Source organism: Crocuta crocuta, unplaced genomic scaffold (genome assembly GCF_008692635.1).
Source record: "Crocuta crocuta isolate KB4526 unplaced genomic scaffold, BGI_CrCroc_1.0 scaffold229, whole genome shotgun sequence".
NCBI classification, from domain to species: domain Eukaryota; kingdom Metazoa; phylum Chordata; class Mammalia; order Carnivora; family Hyaenidae; genus Crocuta; species Crocuta crocuta.
Genome location: NW_027536464.1, coordinates 2,324,948 through 2,338,236, shown reverse-complemented (window position 1 = coordinate 2,338,236; position 13,289 = coordinate 2,324,948). Strand labels below are relative to the sequence as shown.

Below are 13,289 nucleotides of genomic sequence, written 5' to 3'. Positions count from 1 at the left end.
CCACCCGGGCACCCCTAAATATTTTCTTTTAAAGTAATCTCTATACCCCATTTAAGGCTTGAACTCACAGCCCCCATATCAAGAGTCTCATACTCTATGACTCAGCCTGCCTAGTACTCCGATAAAATTTATATTTTAACTAAAGTACTTAGTGTATTTATGTTTAATATGATTACTTATATAGTTGGGTTTATATCTACCATCTTTCCATTGTTTTGTTTGTCCTACATGATTTATGTTTTTCCCCCTCTCTTTTCTTGTCTTCATTTGTATTAATCCAATAACTCCCTTCTCTTTTAGTTTTTTAATTATATATTCTTTTATTTTGAGACGTCAACTTCACTCACTGTAGTCTAATAAAAATTGCTACTTTTCCCATTTTTGAGACAATGCTAAGAATTATCAAATCTTAATGCATCTATTTGACAGACCTGGAGCAGTTCCCATTGCTGCTAAGGTTTCAGGTAGAGATGCAAGAAAAAAGTGTCCTCGCGCTTTCTGTCTGTCAGGTTGTGGCAGTTAAGATTGAATGGGGGAACACAGTGAAAAGAAAAAAAAAGAATTATCAAACCTTAGAACATTTAAACCTCTTAACCACTATGCAGTTTGGGCTGCTGGAACAAAGCATTGTCGACCAGATAGCTTACTTCTCACATTCCTGGAGGCTGAGTCTGAGATGGGGTGCCAGTGTGGTGGCCTTCTGGTGAGAGCGGTCTTACAGGTTGCAGACTGCTGTGATCTTGTTGTACCTTACATAGCAGATGGAGGGCCAGAGAGTTCCCTGGAGTCCCTCTCCTAAGGCTCTAATTCCAGTCATAAGGGTTGCACCCCATCATCTGACTACCATCTTCTAATATCGTCATACTGGGGGTTAGAATTTCAACATATGAGTTTGGGAGGGAACAAACATCCAGTCCATTGCAACCATTTCTGGCCATTTTTATTTTTATCATGGATTTAAATCCTACAAATATTTAGAGCCCCCAAAATATCCTTGTTATTGTTTTGTACAGTCAGTATTCTGTTTTATGTATCCACATACTTACTCTTTGAATTGCTCCTCATTTCTTCCTGCATTTTCCATCAACAACTGATAAGCTGTGGGTGGTGGCCTCTCTGCTGAGATGTGGACAAGGTCTGTAGCTGCCTCTGGAATCAAAGCTGGGACATAGCAGGGGAAACAGTGGAACAGAACCGTAAGGCCTGGGTTCTGCTGGCTACATAGACTAAGCAACTCATTTATCATTTCTGAGCCTCAGCTCTTTCATCTCTTTTTTTTTTTATTTTTTTTTTAATTTATTTCTAGGAGAGAGAGAGAGAGAGAGAGCGTGAGCAGGGGAGGGTCAGAGAGAGAGGGAGTCACAGACTGAAACAGGCTCCAGGCTCTGAGCTGGCAGTCAGCACAGAGCCCGACGCGGGGCTCGAACCCACGAACCGCGAGATCATGACCTAAGCGAAAGTCGGACGCTTAACCGACTAAGCCACCCAGGCGCCTCTCTTTCATCTCTTAAAAACCAGATTGTATACCTGCTGGCCTTACCTGTCTTACAGGTATATTCAATAAATGAGATAGCAAATGTGAAAACACTGTATAAATTCTAAAACAGAGATTGTAAACTGACCCATGCCTTGCACGCAGATAGCAGATATATATAGATATATCTACAAAGATAGATAGATAGATAGATAGATAGATAGATGCTTAGGCTACAGAGTGCTCCCTTTTTTCAACCAAGTCAATGTTTGAAAATTACATTTCACACAAAATTAAGGATTTCTGCCTTTCCTTGTGGAAAAAAAAAATCTAAACATGTGGTACCCACATGTAGACCTGGCTTCCCACATGTGACCAGAGTGAGTAGTGCTCACTCTCTGTACCCTACTTCCACCCTCTAATTCTCAAAACATACCCATGTGCACTCATGTTGCTGACTTTACGCATCTCTGCCCACTTTTCACTCAATGACCCTTGCTGAGGCATTCTCAATATTAGTTGTTACCACTCATTTTCCGAGATTCACAGAGACAGAGTTTTCTAGTGTTAAGTGTTGCCCTGTGCTGAAACAGGTGACCGAGGGCGGTTGTAGAAATACTTTCCCTTGAGATCTAAAAATAAAACAGATTTATGCACGGCCTCTACTGAATGCCGGGGAAGGGCGAAATGACTGCACCAAGTTCTTTCCAGGTTTTAAATTGGTCTGGGGGTGGGGAGGAGCTATTTTAGAAACTGTATGTTGGAGGGAGAGAGGGTGGAGATTTTTTTATAGATAAATTATATATTGTAATATAACTCAACATTTGGGAAGCAAAAAGTGTCACTAAGTAGACAACAGAAAGAGCATGTCACTTTGTTTATCAAAAAGATGCATGGGTTTGTCAAAACTTATTAAACTGTCCACTTAGAATCTGGAATTCCCACTGTATATAAATTATATTCAATTTTTAAAAGCATACAGTGAAAACAGAATTTTAAAAAGGAGGCATGGGGTAAATTATAATTCTAACTTGTGTGGGGCACTTACACCATACTAAGTACCTTATGTGGATTCACTGGATTATTTTATCCTCACAATACCTTCTAAAGTAGGTACTGTTATTGTCCCCAATTTGCCAGGTGTTGAAGTTGAAGTTCAGGGTGAGGAAATAACATAATAATTTTTCCAGTTGGTAAGTGGAACAGCCAAGTCTTGAACTCCACATAAAGGACTCCAGTGCCTACCTAGATGTTCATCTGTTCTATTCTGTGTTCTAATCATTTGGATGATTGCAAAGAAGGAGAAAATTAATTGCTATACGCTTGAGGAGGAAGAAATGATGTGAACGTAACTTACTGAAGTACCCGTGTAAACATCTGTTGATGAACACACTTTGCTTTTTCAATTTTAGGAATACTCATTCAGAAAACTCAAGCTGCTCAGAATTACCATTGGGTTCTTATGGGCAGGGCGGTCAAATTCCACACAAGAGGGAAAGGGCACTTTGAAGCATTGGTAGCTCTTTTTTCAAAGATAATTATGACTTCGTTGGCCTTCACAGTAAGTAGCTTTGTTTCTTGTCAGGACATTTCATGAAAAGATTTTTTAAAAATAATTTTTAACATTTATTCAATTTTAAGAGACAGAAAGAGACAGAATGTGAGTGGAGGGACAGAGAGAGAGGGAGTCACAGAACCTGAAGCAGGCTCCAGGCTTCAGGCTCCAAGCTCTGAGCCATCAGCACAAAGCCTGATGCAGGGCTCAAACTCACAAACCAAGAGATCACAACCTGAGCCAAAGTCAGCCGCTTAACCGACTGAGCCACCCAGGTGCCCCAGAGACTAAGATGTTTCTGTCTTTACAGAGAATGCTCTGACCTACTCAGGGAGGTCATCTGTATATCCTGAGAACAGTGGTTCTTCATTTGAGCATCTGATGCTAAGAACCCTCCACACAGAAAAAAAGTGTTCATGTACACTTATGTGCAAATTCAGGAAACTCAGAGATCCCCTGAAGCTCATTCATGGACCTGAAGTTAAAAACTTCGCCCTAAACCAGAATGGGGTCAGGTTGCAGGGACCAAACCAACCTTCAACTCCTTTGATTATTACAGGCACCTCATCACCAGTCTCCAGTCATCTGGTGTTGGTTTTCTTCTCTCCTAGTGGCTTGCTGTCCACTTCTTGCTTTCTCCTTGTCTGCGATAAACACATTTCTCCTTGTTACTGGTTCTGGTAAATACATTCCAGGACAAGATGGTTTTGCTGGCTCTCATTCTTGTTGCTCCCCTTGGACTTCTCTAATCATCTTCGATGATTTGCCTTTATTCACCAGGGGACACATACACACACACACACACACACACACACACACATGAGAATGCATCATTGTACACAACCCTTTATTTTCTAATCCTTGTTTTTTTTTTAAGTTTACTTATTTAGTTTGATAGCGAGATATAGAAAGAAAGAGAGGGAGAAAGATCATGAGCAGGGAAGGAGTGGAGGGAGAGGGAGAGAGAATCCCAAGCAGGCTCTGCACTGTCAGTGCAGAGCCCGACATGGGTCTCGAACTCGTGAACCACGAGATCATGACCTGAGCCAAAACCAGGAGTTTGACACTTGACCAGCTGAGCCACCCAGGTACCCCTAGTCCTTGTCTCACAGCTGTCTCAGCTACAGAGACTTGTGTAACAGAGATCTGTCCACAGGCCCACCATCTACAGATGTGACAGTTGTTCACTGGACCAGAGTGTCTGGTTTGGGTTGAGGGAACTGGTCGTGGGAGCAGTAGGAGGGAATACTCCTCAAACCAGGTGTCTTGGCCTGAGTTGGGTCTTCCTTGGAAGAATGGGTGTCTTTTTCTAGCTCAGACAAATGCAGTGTGTGAGACAATGGCTGTCCTGCCTGATTAGCAGTGTTACCAAGGAGTCCAAAAGACTGATACACAGAGGATAAAATACCAACATCGCCATTCTGGTTTTGTGTCACCAAGTCACCTGATCTCTTCTTTCTCCTTAATGAATAAAACTTTCAGTGTTCCCAGGGCTACATTCGCTTAGAAAAATGAGACCTGAAGGATCCATTTCCTGTAGAATCCCATCTCCATTTCACAGGATTCAGGTTTCTGCCATGGCAAGCTGAGAAGACGAGAGGATGGGAATGGGTGGGTAATTCTATTAGCATTTATCCTTCATTTTTGCCTCCTTAACCACTAGCCATCATTCATATCTTGGCTCAGGCATCACTTTTTCAAGTCAGACCAATTCCCTCTTACATGTTTTTCTAACACCACTTGGCTCTCTTGCATTGGACTTACCACCATTACAGTTTCATATTATTTGGGACATTATTGTATATAGACATATGCTTCATTAGAGTGGGGATCATTCTGTTTTTGTTTACCATTGTATCTTTGTTGCCTGGCACATGGTAGATATTAAATTAAATATTTGTTTGAGTGGATGAATGAATGGGAAGTACTTAGTCCAAGTTGTGGGAAGCCTTGGAGTTTTGACTGGGGAGTTAAAGTCCTCATACAAACACTAGGAAGTCTGTTTCCTAGACTAAATGACCCTCTTGTCACACCCAACCTTCCATTCTGAACTTCTAATTGTGTATTACAGCTCTGGCATTTTAATATCACCATTCCTTTTTGCTTTTACCCAATTTCAGACAATTTTTTCAAAATCTTACTTAAAGGAAAAGAGGCTACGCTATACTCCCTTATGTGCCCCAAGAGGCTATCTAGTGTGATGGTTAAGATCATGGGCTTTGGAATCTGGTAGAGGTAGGTTTTAAACCAGGGTTATACACTGGTGGCTGTGTTATTTTTGAGCAAATGGCTTAATGTGTCTTAGTCTCAGTTACTTTGATCTGCAAAATGAGGTAATACTGTTTTCCTTGTAGGATTAAATGAGTTATGTGATATACTTTTCAGAGAAACTAACCCATAGTAGGTGCTCAGTCAGTGGACATTTTCGTTACCAACTAAATTGGATGCTCATAAGAGAGGTAGGGAACTAAGCACCCATAGGAACTGGGCCATAAAAGGCTGAAATGTGACACGTGCCTTTCTTATTTATTTTCCAGAAAACATCACAGAAAGAATACCTTAACAGCTGATATAATTTATGGATTTGTTTAACATTGAGTCCTTTGTGTTCTCTGAGTCTACCTTTATGTCTTACCATGGTCCTAGGGTCTAAGCAGATTTTTCACCTTCCCTTTGACACAGCCCAGCACACTAGGGAGATGAAGAAGAACTAAACCAAAGCATTGGGAACAAGGGCAGTAGAAGGCCTGTAGCCTCTTTGCTCAAAATCAGCGTGTACTTCTCTAGCCATCGAGCTCTCTACAGGCATGGCTATTTGAGACCTTGAGGATGAAGTACAGAAGCTCAGGTTATATTGACCTATTCAGGAAAGGCCTGAGGAATTTTTATTCTCCTGCTCCAGACAGAACATGTAACCCATCTCAAGAGGCTCACTGAGTCTATGAGCATCTATGAGAGACATGCATTTGGGTGCAACCTCCAAGTAGTAGGGCTGCAGAAGCATCATCCTGCCCCTGAGGTGGTTGATTTGTCTCAAGGAAAACACATAATATATTCTGTAAGCATTGCAGTAATCATGAATTTGTGGGGGGGGGGGGCTTTTAAAGACAATAACTTCCATAATCCTACCACCCTAACACAATTGCTTTCATTTTTGTGTATCCCTTTTCTAATGCTTTTATTTTTAACAATCTCTAAAGAAGTAGTTTTGATGATTTTTCTTAGTCACATCACTAAGGTTTTGGGGAGAAAAATCTCTTAAGTTGTAAGTGCTTAGCTAATTCAGAATTCCACCCATGACCAACAAGGCCCTGAGGGTTGAAGCCCCTGACCGCCTCTCTGATGTCATTTTGTGTGTTCTTCTATCCATGGAGGCCTTTGTGGGGTTCTTTGCTCACCCCAGACTGCTCCTTCTTCAGCACATGGGAACTGGCACTCCTCTGTCTGGAGCACGGTTCCCCCTGATATTCACATAGTTCATCCCCTCCCTTTTTTGTTGTCGCTGCTTAAATTTCATCTCCTTCCAGAGGCCTTTCTTAATTACCTGCTAGTAGCTTCTATCACTCTCTGTCCCTTTATCCTGATATAATGATCTTCATGGCATTCATGACACCCGACATATGTATTTTAAAGTTCTCATTTGTAGTCTCTCTTTCCATTAGACTGAATCACCAGAGAACAAGGGTACTGCCTGGTTTCTTCACTGCTGTATCTCTAGCATCTAGAGCTGTGGTTGTCCTGACAGTCACACACCTGACTCTTGAATGATGTGTGGCTCCCTTTGGCTCCCTACTCCTTACGTTTCGCTCAGTGCAGGTGGTGAGAAACTACCCTCCTCCCTTGGTATCACATTCTTTTAGGGATGAGCTGCTCCAATAGAAGCACTAACTTCAGAGTCTGGAGATGAAAAACACAGAGACTATGCTTTCTAAGGTACTTATAGTGAGCTTCCTGCTGCAGGAAGGGAAGATGCTCCGATGAGCCACACCCAGTCATTTCTGCAGCTCACATCCCAAGTCAGTTGGCAATGGCTGGTTGCATTTGCTTGGCAAAACCTTCTTTTCCCCGGTAACCTGTTTTCTTCATTATTGTAGTAAGAACATGATATAGACATGATATCTACCCTCTTAAAATTTTAAGTGCATAATACAGTATCTTAACTAAGTTGTACAGTATATCCTCTAGAACTTACAGTCATGCATTACTGAAACTATACCCATTTAAACAACTCCCCATTTCCCTCTTCTCCCAGCCTCTGACCACCACTATTCTACTCTCTGTTCATATGAGTTTGACTATTTTAGATACCTCGGATAAGTAGAATCGTGTAGTATTTGTCTAGCTTATTTCACCTAGCATAATGTCCTTCTGGTTCATCCAGTTGTCATATGTCAGGATTTCCTTCTTTTTTAAGTTGAATAGTACTTCACCATATGTATATACTACACTTTCTCAATAGAATCATCCGCTGGTGGACATTTAGATTGTTTCCATATCTCAGCTATTGTGAATAACGCTGCAATGAACGTGTGAATACAGATCTCTCTTTGAATTCCTGATTTGAGTTCTTTTGGATATAAGCCCAAAAGTGGGATTGCTGGATCTATGGTAGTTCTATTTTTAATTTCTTGAGGAAACTCCATACTGTTCTCCATAGGAGCTGTGCTATTTTACATTCTCACCAACAATGTACAAAGGCTCTAATTTTTCTAACTGGTCTTTTTCATAATAGCCATCCTAACAGGTGTGAGGAGGTTTTGTAATTTTTTAAGTGTTTATTTATTTTTGAGAGAAAGAGAGAGAGAGCACACATGAGTCGGGGGGAAGCAAAGAGAGAGAGAGAGAGACAGAGTATCTGAAGTGGGCTCCGTGCTGAGAGCAGAGAGCCTGACGTGAAGCACCAACTCATGAACCGAGTGATCATGACCTGAGCTGAAGTCAGATGCTTAATTGACTGAGCCACCCAGGTGTCCCTCACTGTGGTTTTGATTTGCATTTCCCTGAAGATTAACAATATGGGGCATCTTTTTATATGCCAGTTGGCCACTTGTATATCTTGTTTGAAAAAAATGTCTGTTCAAGTGCTCTGCCCATTTTTCAATCAGGTGATTGGGTTTTTTTTTTTTTAATTGTTTATTTGCTTGGTTTGTTTTGTTTTCCCAATTCAGCTATGGGAGTTTCTTATATATTTCAGATATTAACCCCTTCTAGGACATATGGTTTGCAAATATTTTCCCCCATTCTGTAGGTTACCTTTTCACTCTGTTGGTTATTTCTTTGCTGTGCAGAAGCTTTTTAGTTTGATGTAGTCCTACTTGTCTAATTTTGTCTCTATTTCCTAGGCTTTTGGTATCATATCCAAGAAATCATTGCCAAGCCCAGTTTCATGAACCTTTAACCCAATGTTTTCTTCTAGATGTTTTGTAGTTTCTGGTCTTCCATTTAAATCTTTAATCTATTTTGAGTTGATTTTTTTGTGTTTGGTTTAAGATGAGGGTTCAATTTCATTCTTTTGCATTGTGGATATCCAGTTCTCCCAGCACTTTTTCTTTTTTAAAGTTTATTTATTTTTGAGAGAGAGAGAGAGAGAGAGAGAGAACATGAGCAGGGGAGGGGCAGAGAGAGACTCTCAAGCAGGCTTTACGCTGTCAGTGCAGAGCCTGACATGGACCTTGAACTCATAACTGTGAGATCATGACCTGAGCCAAAATCAAGAGTCAGATCTGAGCCACCCAGGAGTCCCCTCCAGCACTACCTGTTAAAGATGCTACACTATCCTTTCCTCGTTGTGTATTCTTGTCATCTTTGTTGAAGATGACCATATATGCATGAGTTGATTTCTGAGCTCTCTACTGTGTTCTGTTGATCTGTATATATATGTTTGTGCCGTGCCATATTGTTTTAATTACTGTAGGTTGGCAAAATATTTTGAGATCAAGAAGTTGATGTCTCCATCGGAAGGAGTTGTTCTCCTTTCTCAAGATTGCTTTGGATTTGCAGGATCTTTTGTGGTTCCATATGAAATTTAATTGGTCTTTTCTATTTCTGTAAAAATATGCCATTGGAATTTAGATAGAGATTGTATTGAATCTGTAGATTGCTTTGAGTAGTACGGACATTATAATACTATTATGTCTTCTCATCTATTAATGGTACAGCTTTCCACTTGTTTGTACCTTCTTTAATTTCTTTCATTGGTAATTTTTAGTTGTTTTTGGCAATTTTAACACATGATTCCTTTACCTACTTACTGTCAGACAGTTGGAGCAATGGCTGATATTTTTCCCATGTCTTCCATCACCACTAACTGCTCTGCAATTGCAGAATTCTCTAAAGAGTCAATGTGTCCATTGTTCTCTCTTCCATTTGTATCTTCCACACCATCACCACAGGACCTGGTCGTATGTTTTCTCTCCTTTCTCTGCCTGTGGAGGAGTGTAAAAAGAGTTTGCTTTCAAAGGAACAGGAAGCTGATGTACATCAGAGCCCAAACTGGCTCCTCATCGTGGGGGAGGGTGTTGAGTGACGACAAGAACTGGATTTGATGTTTTTGAGCCCAGTGTCCCTGCAGCATTTCCTTGACAAAACATGACAAAAGCTAACTACACACAAAACACTCCCATTATCCTGGAAATCCCTATGAGTAGAGAAACTAACATTGCCAACCAATGGGGCAAACACAGACATACTAAAACCCATAGATGATCCTGAAACTTCATTTTGGCTGATGTCCTCACCTTTCTACTTGTCTCAACCCCCCTTTCCTCTTTCAGCAGATCTCTCAGTAGAGCCACAAGCCAAGTGCTGCATGGTCCCCTCTGCCCTGTCCACACTCTGGAGGCAACCACCGTAGGGAGGAAGCAGCCCGAAGGTGGAAACCAGGAAATGAAAGGAAAATATCCCCCCTACATCATATCTGCATCCCCCAGGACATCATATTAACATGGATAATTTAGAGCCAATCACACAGGGAATAAAAATGTTGTCCACTCCCTAAAAGAGCAGTTTAATATTGGTAACACCTTTCCCTTACATGTCTAGGGTAGTAGTTCTCAGCCTAAGTATAAGAGCCATCCGGGAAGCCAGTCAAAATGCAGATTCCTAGTTCTACCCCTGAGATGCTGTTTTAGGAAGTCTGGGAAGGTTCAGGTGATTTCAGTGGAGGTGGTTTTCTACAGGCCACATTTTGCCAAAAACTGAACTGAATGCTTTCAAACATGTCTCCTAATTCAGACATCATCCCAAGATTCTCTAAGGATAATTAGACAATATTAAAAATTTTTTTTTGAGCAGGGGAGGGACAGAGAGAGAAGGAGACACAGAATCTGAAGCAGGCTCCAGACTCTGAGCTATCAGCACAGAGGGCAACACAGGGCTTGAACTCATGAACCATGAGATCATGACCTAAGCCGAAGTGGGTTGCTTGACCGACCTAGCCACCAGGGTGCCCCGTAATTAAACAATATTAACAAGAGTTAAGACTGCATTTTTAAAAAGACCTTCAGGAGACTTAAGAGTGTTTTCTTTAACCCTTCAGGAGCCAGCCAGAGATTAGAGGCATGTGGCATGCAGTGTTTCTCCAATGTTAATGTGTACACAAATTATGGATCTTGTTAAAATGCAGATTCTGATTCAGCGGGTCTGAGGTGGAACCTGATACCTGATGCTCACTATTCTTGTTAGTCTTGTTTTACTTCCTATAAAATGTCACCTCACAGAGGTATTATGAAGAGTAGGTAGTACNGGTGCCCCGTAATTAAACAATATTAACAAGAGTTAAGACTGCATTTTTAAAAAGACCTTCAGGCGACTTAAGAGTGTTTTCTTTAACCCTTCAGGAGCCAGCCAGAGATTAGAGGCATGTGGCATGCAGTGTTTCTCCAATGTTAATGTGTACACAAATTATGGATCTTGTTAAAATGCAGATTCTGATTCAGCGGGTCTGAGGTGGAACCTGATACCTGATGCTCACTATTCTTGTTAGTCTTGTTTTACTTCCTATAAAATGTCTTACCTCACAGAGGTATTATGAAGAGTAGGTAGTATATAATGTGTGGAAGAGAATTTTCAAGATATTTACAATTATTATAATAGTTCTTAAAATGTAAAATATGGTTGAAGCCATATTTAAACCCAGAGGTCTCAGTCTGCATCTGGATCCAGATGCAGAATTTCCACATTCATCTGCTGAATTACTACCTACTGAAGAAGAGGGAATATGGCCTGACAGCCCCCTCTTGTCCTCTGCCTGACTCTCCTTGGGGTGTCCTGAGCAGTGGATGCCAGCTTTAGTGGAGAGCTTTAAATATCCTGATGCCTCAGACCAATTTCATTCAAATCTCTGGCAGTGGGACTCACACATTGCCTTTCCCAAAGCTCCTCAGGTGAGTGCACTAGGCAGCCTGAACTGAGAACCACTGTCTGGGACCTTGCTAGAAATCAGAATCTCAGGCCCCACCCCAGACCTACTGAGTCAGAATCTGCATTTGAATCGGATCCTCTGGCAAGTTGTACACACAATGGAAACTCTGCTTCGGGGTGGGGTGAGTGTCCAGACAGTGCTTTACCAGAGTGTAGGGCCCATAGAAAGACATCAGTTAGACATTATGGCGTGGTGGGGGAACACTCGTATCAGGCAAGTGTTTAACAGGGTCAGAAGCCACTCCTGGGTTAGTTGGGACTCTAGTTCCTAGAGAGTTAGGTAGCTATCATTCCTATCCTTCCTTTCAAGCAGTCTTCCTCTTTCACCCCATTCCATCCTTCACTCTACGCCCACCTTGGATGTCTCTGGTATGCTCAACTACTAATCTTTCAAACATGTCCATCCTTATTCTCTGTGCTGGGATTCCCAAAGTAGGGTGCACAGACTGCCTGCTCCAAACCACCGTGGGTGCTTTCCTAAAATGCAGATTTCTTTAGCGGGACCCCTGACCTGCAGGGGTGGGGCCAGGAGCACACAGCTGTTGAGAGAGCTTCTGCCTCAGGCTTCAGAGTTTGTGCTTTGTAGTGGCGTGTGTTTTTCTTACTTCTTTGCTCTAAGGATATGGCTTTTGGTTGTGTCTCTTCTTTTTTCTGTTCCTCTGACCCCCTTTCCCCCCTTCCTCACTACACGCTCTCTAGGACTGCATATTTCTTTTTCCAAGAATGAGATTTCCTTCTTCCACCATGCAACACTCTTTCCTAGAAATACACCTTTCGTCTGGATATTGAATCAGGGAGCTGCTCTGTTTTGCAAGATTTTGCAGGCTTTGGCAATTTTCTTTCATGTTCAGGAAGGACTTGGGAGAGAATAGGGCCTCCTTTATTATAAGGGAGTTAGCAGGCAGGGACCCCACAATGGGGAGTACAATTAAGAATGTTCCCAGCAGGAAGACTGCTCTCCGGGAAGCACAGAGAGCTGTCAGGACAAGTGACCTTTCTAATCACGCCTGACATTTCACAGCCGCGAAGGCGGAAGGGCTGCCCTTATTCTGGAGACGTTGTGTCGCGCTGTGTCACCCCAGACACCTGCGTCTGAGGCTCTGGTGACTTAGCTTCCAACCGGGCAATGAATCAGAGCACGCAAAGGGCTTTGTTTCCCAGGAAAAGAGAAAACATTGAGCAGGGGGCTTATGTGGATGGGGTGACTGTGTCTAAACCGGGGATAGAAGGGGATTGGAGGAGGATATTGCCTTCCCGGAGGATTAGCCCTGCTCCCGAGGCTCCGGTAATGCTGATCAAACAGACCTGCTCCAAAGAAGTGAAATAGACAGGATCATCTTCCAGCCCTTTCTGGCCCAAGGGGACGGTGATGATTCATGCTTATGCACCCCAATATAAAAACAGCTTTATTTTTTTCTTATGACAAATAGTAATGCTTGTTTGTTCTAAAATTACCATACCATATATAAAGGTATAAAAAAGAAAGTAAAAACTACATGGTATCCCATCAGTCAGCGATAACCGTTCTTAACATTTTAAGGACACTTCTGTGCACATATAGTATTTAACACAAAACCTGCATCTTTCACTTAACATCTTGAACACAGTTCCATGTCAATAAAATATAGATTTTGAAATCATTATAAAATAATTTTTAATGATTTCACTGTATTCCATCGTACGAATGAATCTCTGGAGGTCCCCCTGACTTTTAAGCATGATTGAATATACTTCTATCAGCTATACATGAGAGTAGAACATACTTCTAGCATGTTTCAATGAGCAATATCATTGTTAAATCTTCCTAAGGAACCGGGGTATTTCCTTATAATAAATTCC

General features: G+C 41.7%; 1 protein-coding gene and 1 non-coding gene across 2 annotated transcripts in view; both read left to right on the top strand.

The window, feature by feature from the left end:
- Nucleotides 1-13,289, top strand: part of MARCHF4 (membrane associated ring-CH-type finger 4) — a 118,028-nt gene that overhangs the window by 46,041 nt on the left and 58,698 nt on the right. The gene's annotated exons all lie outside the window — the stretch shown is intronic.
- On the top strand, nt 413-545 carry LOC144218752 (small nucleolar RNA SNORA31). Its single transcript, XR_013331254.1, has one exon. It is a non-coding gene; the product is annotated as a small nucleolar RNA SNORA31 (small nucleolar RNA).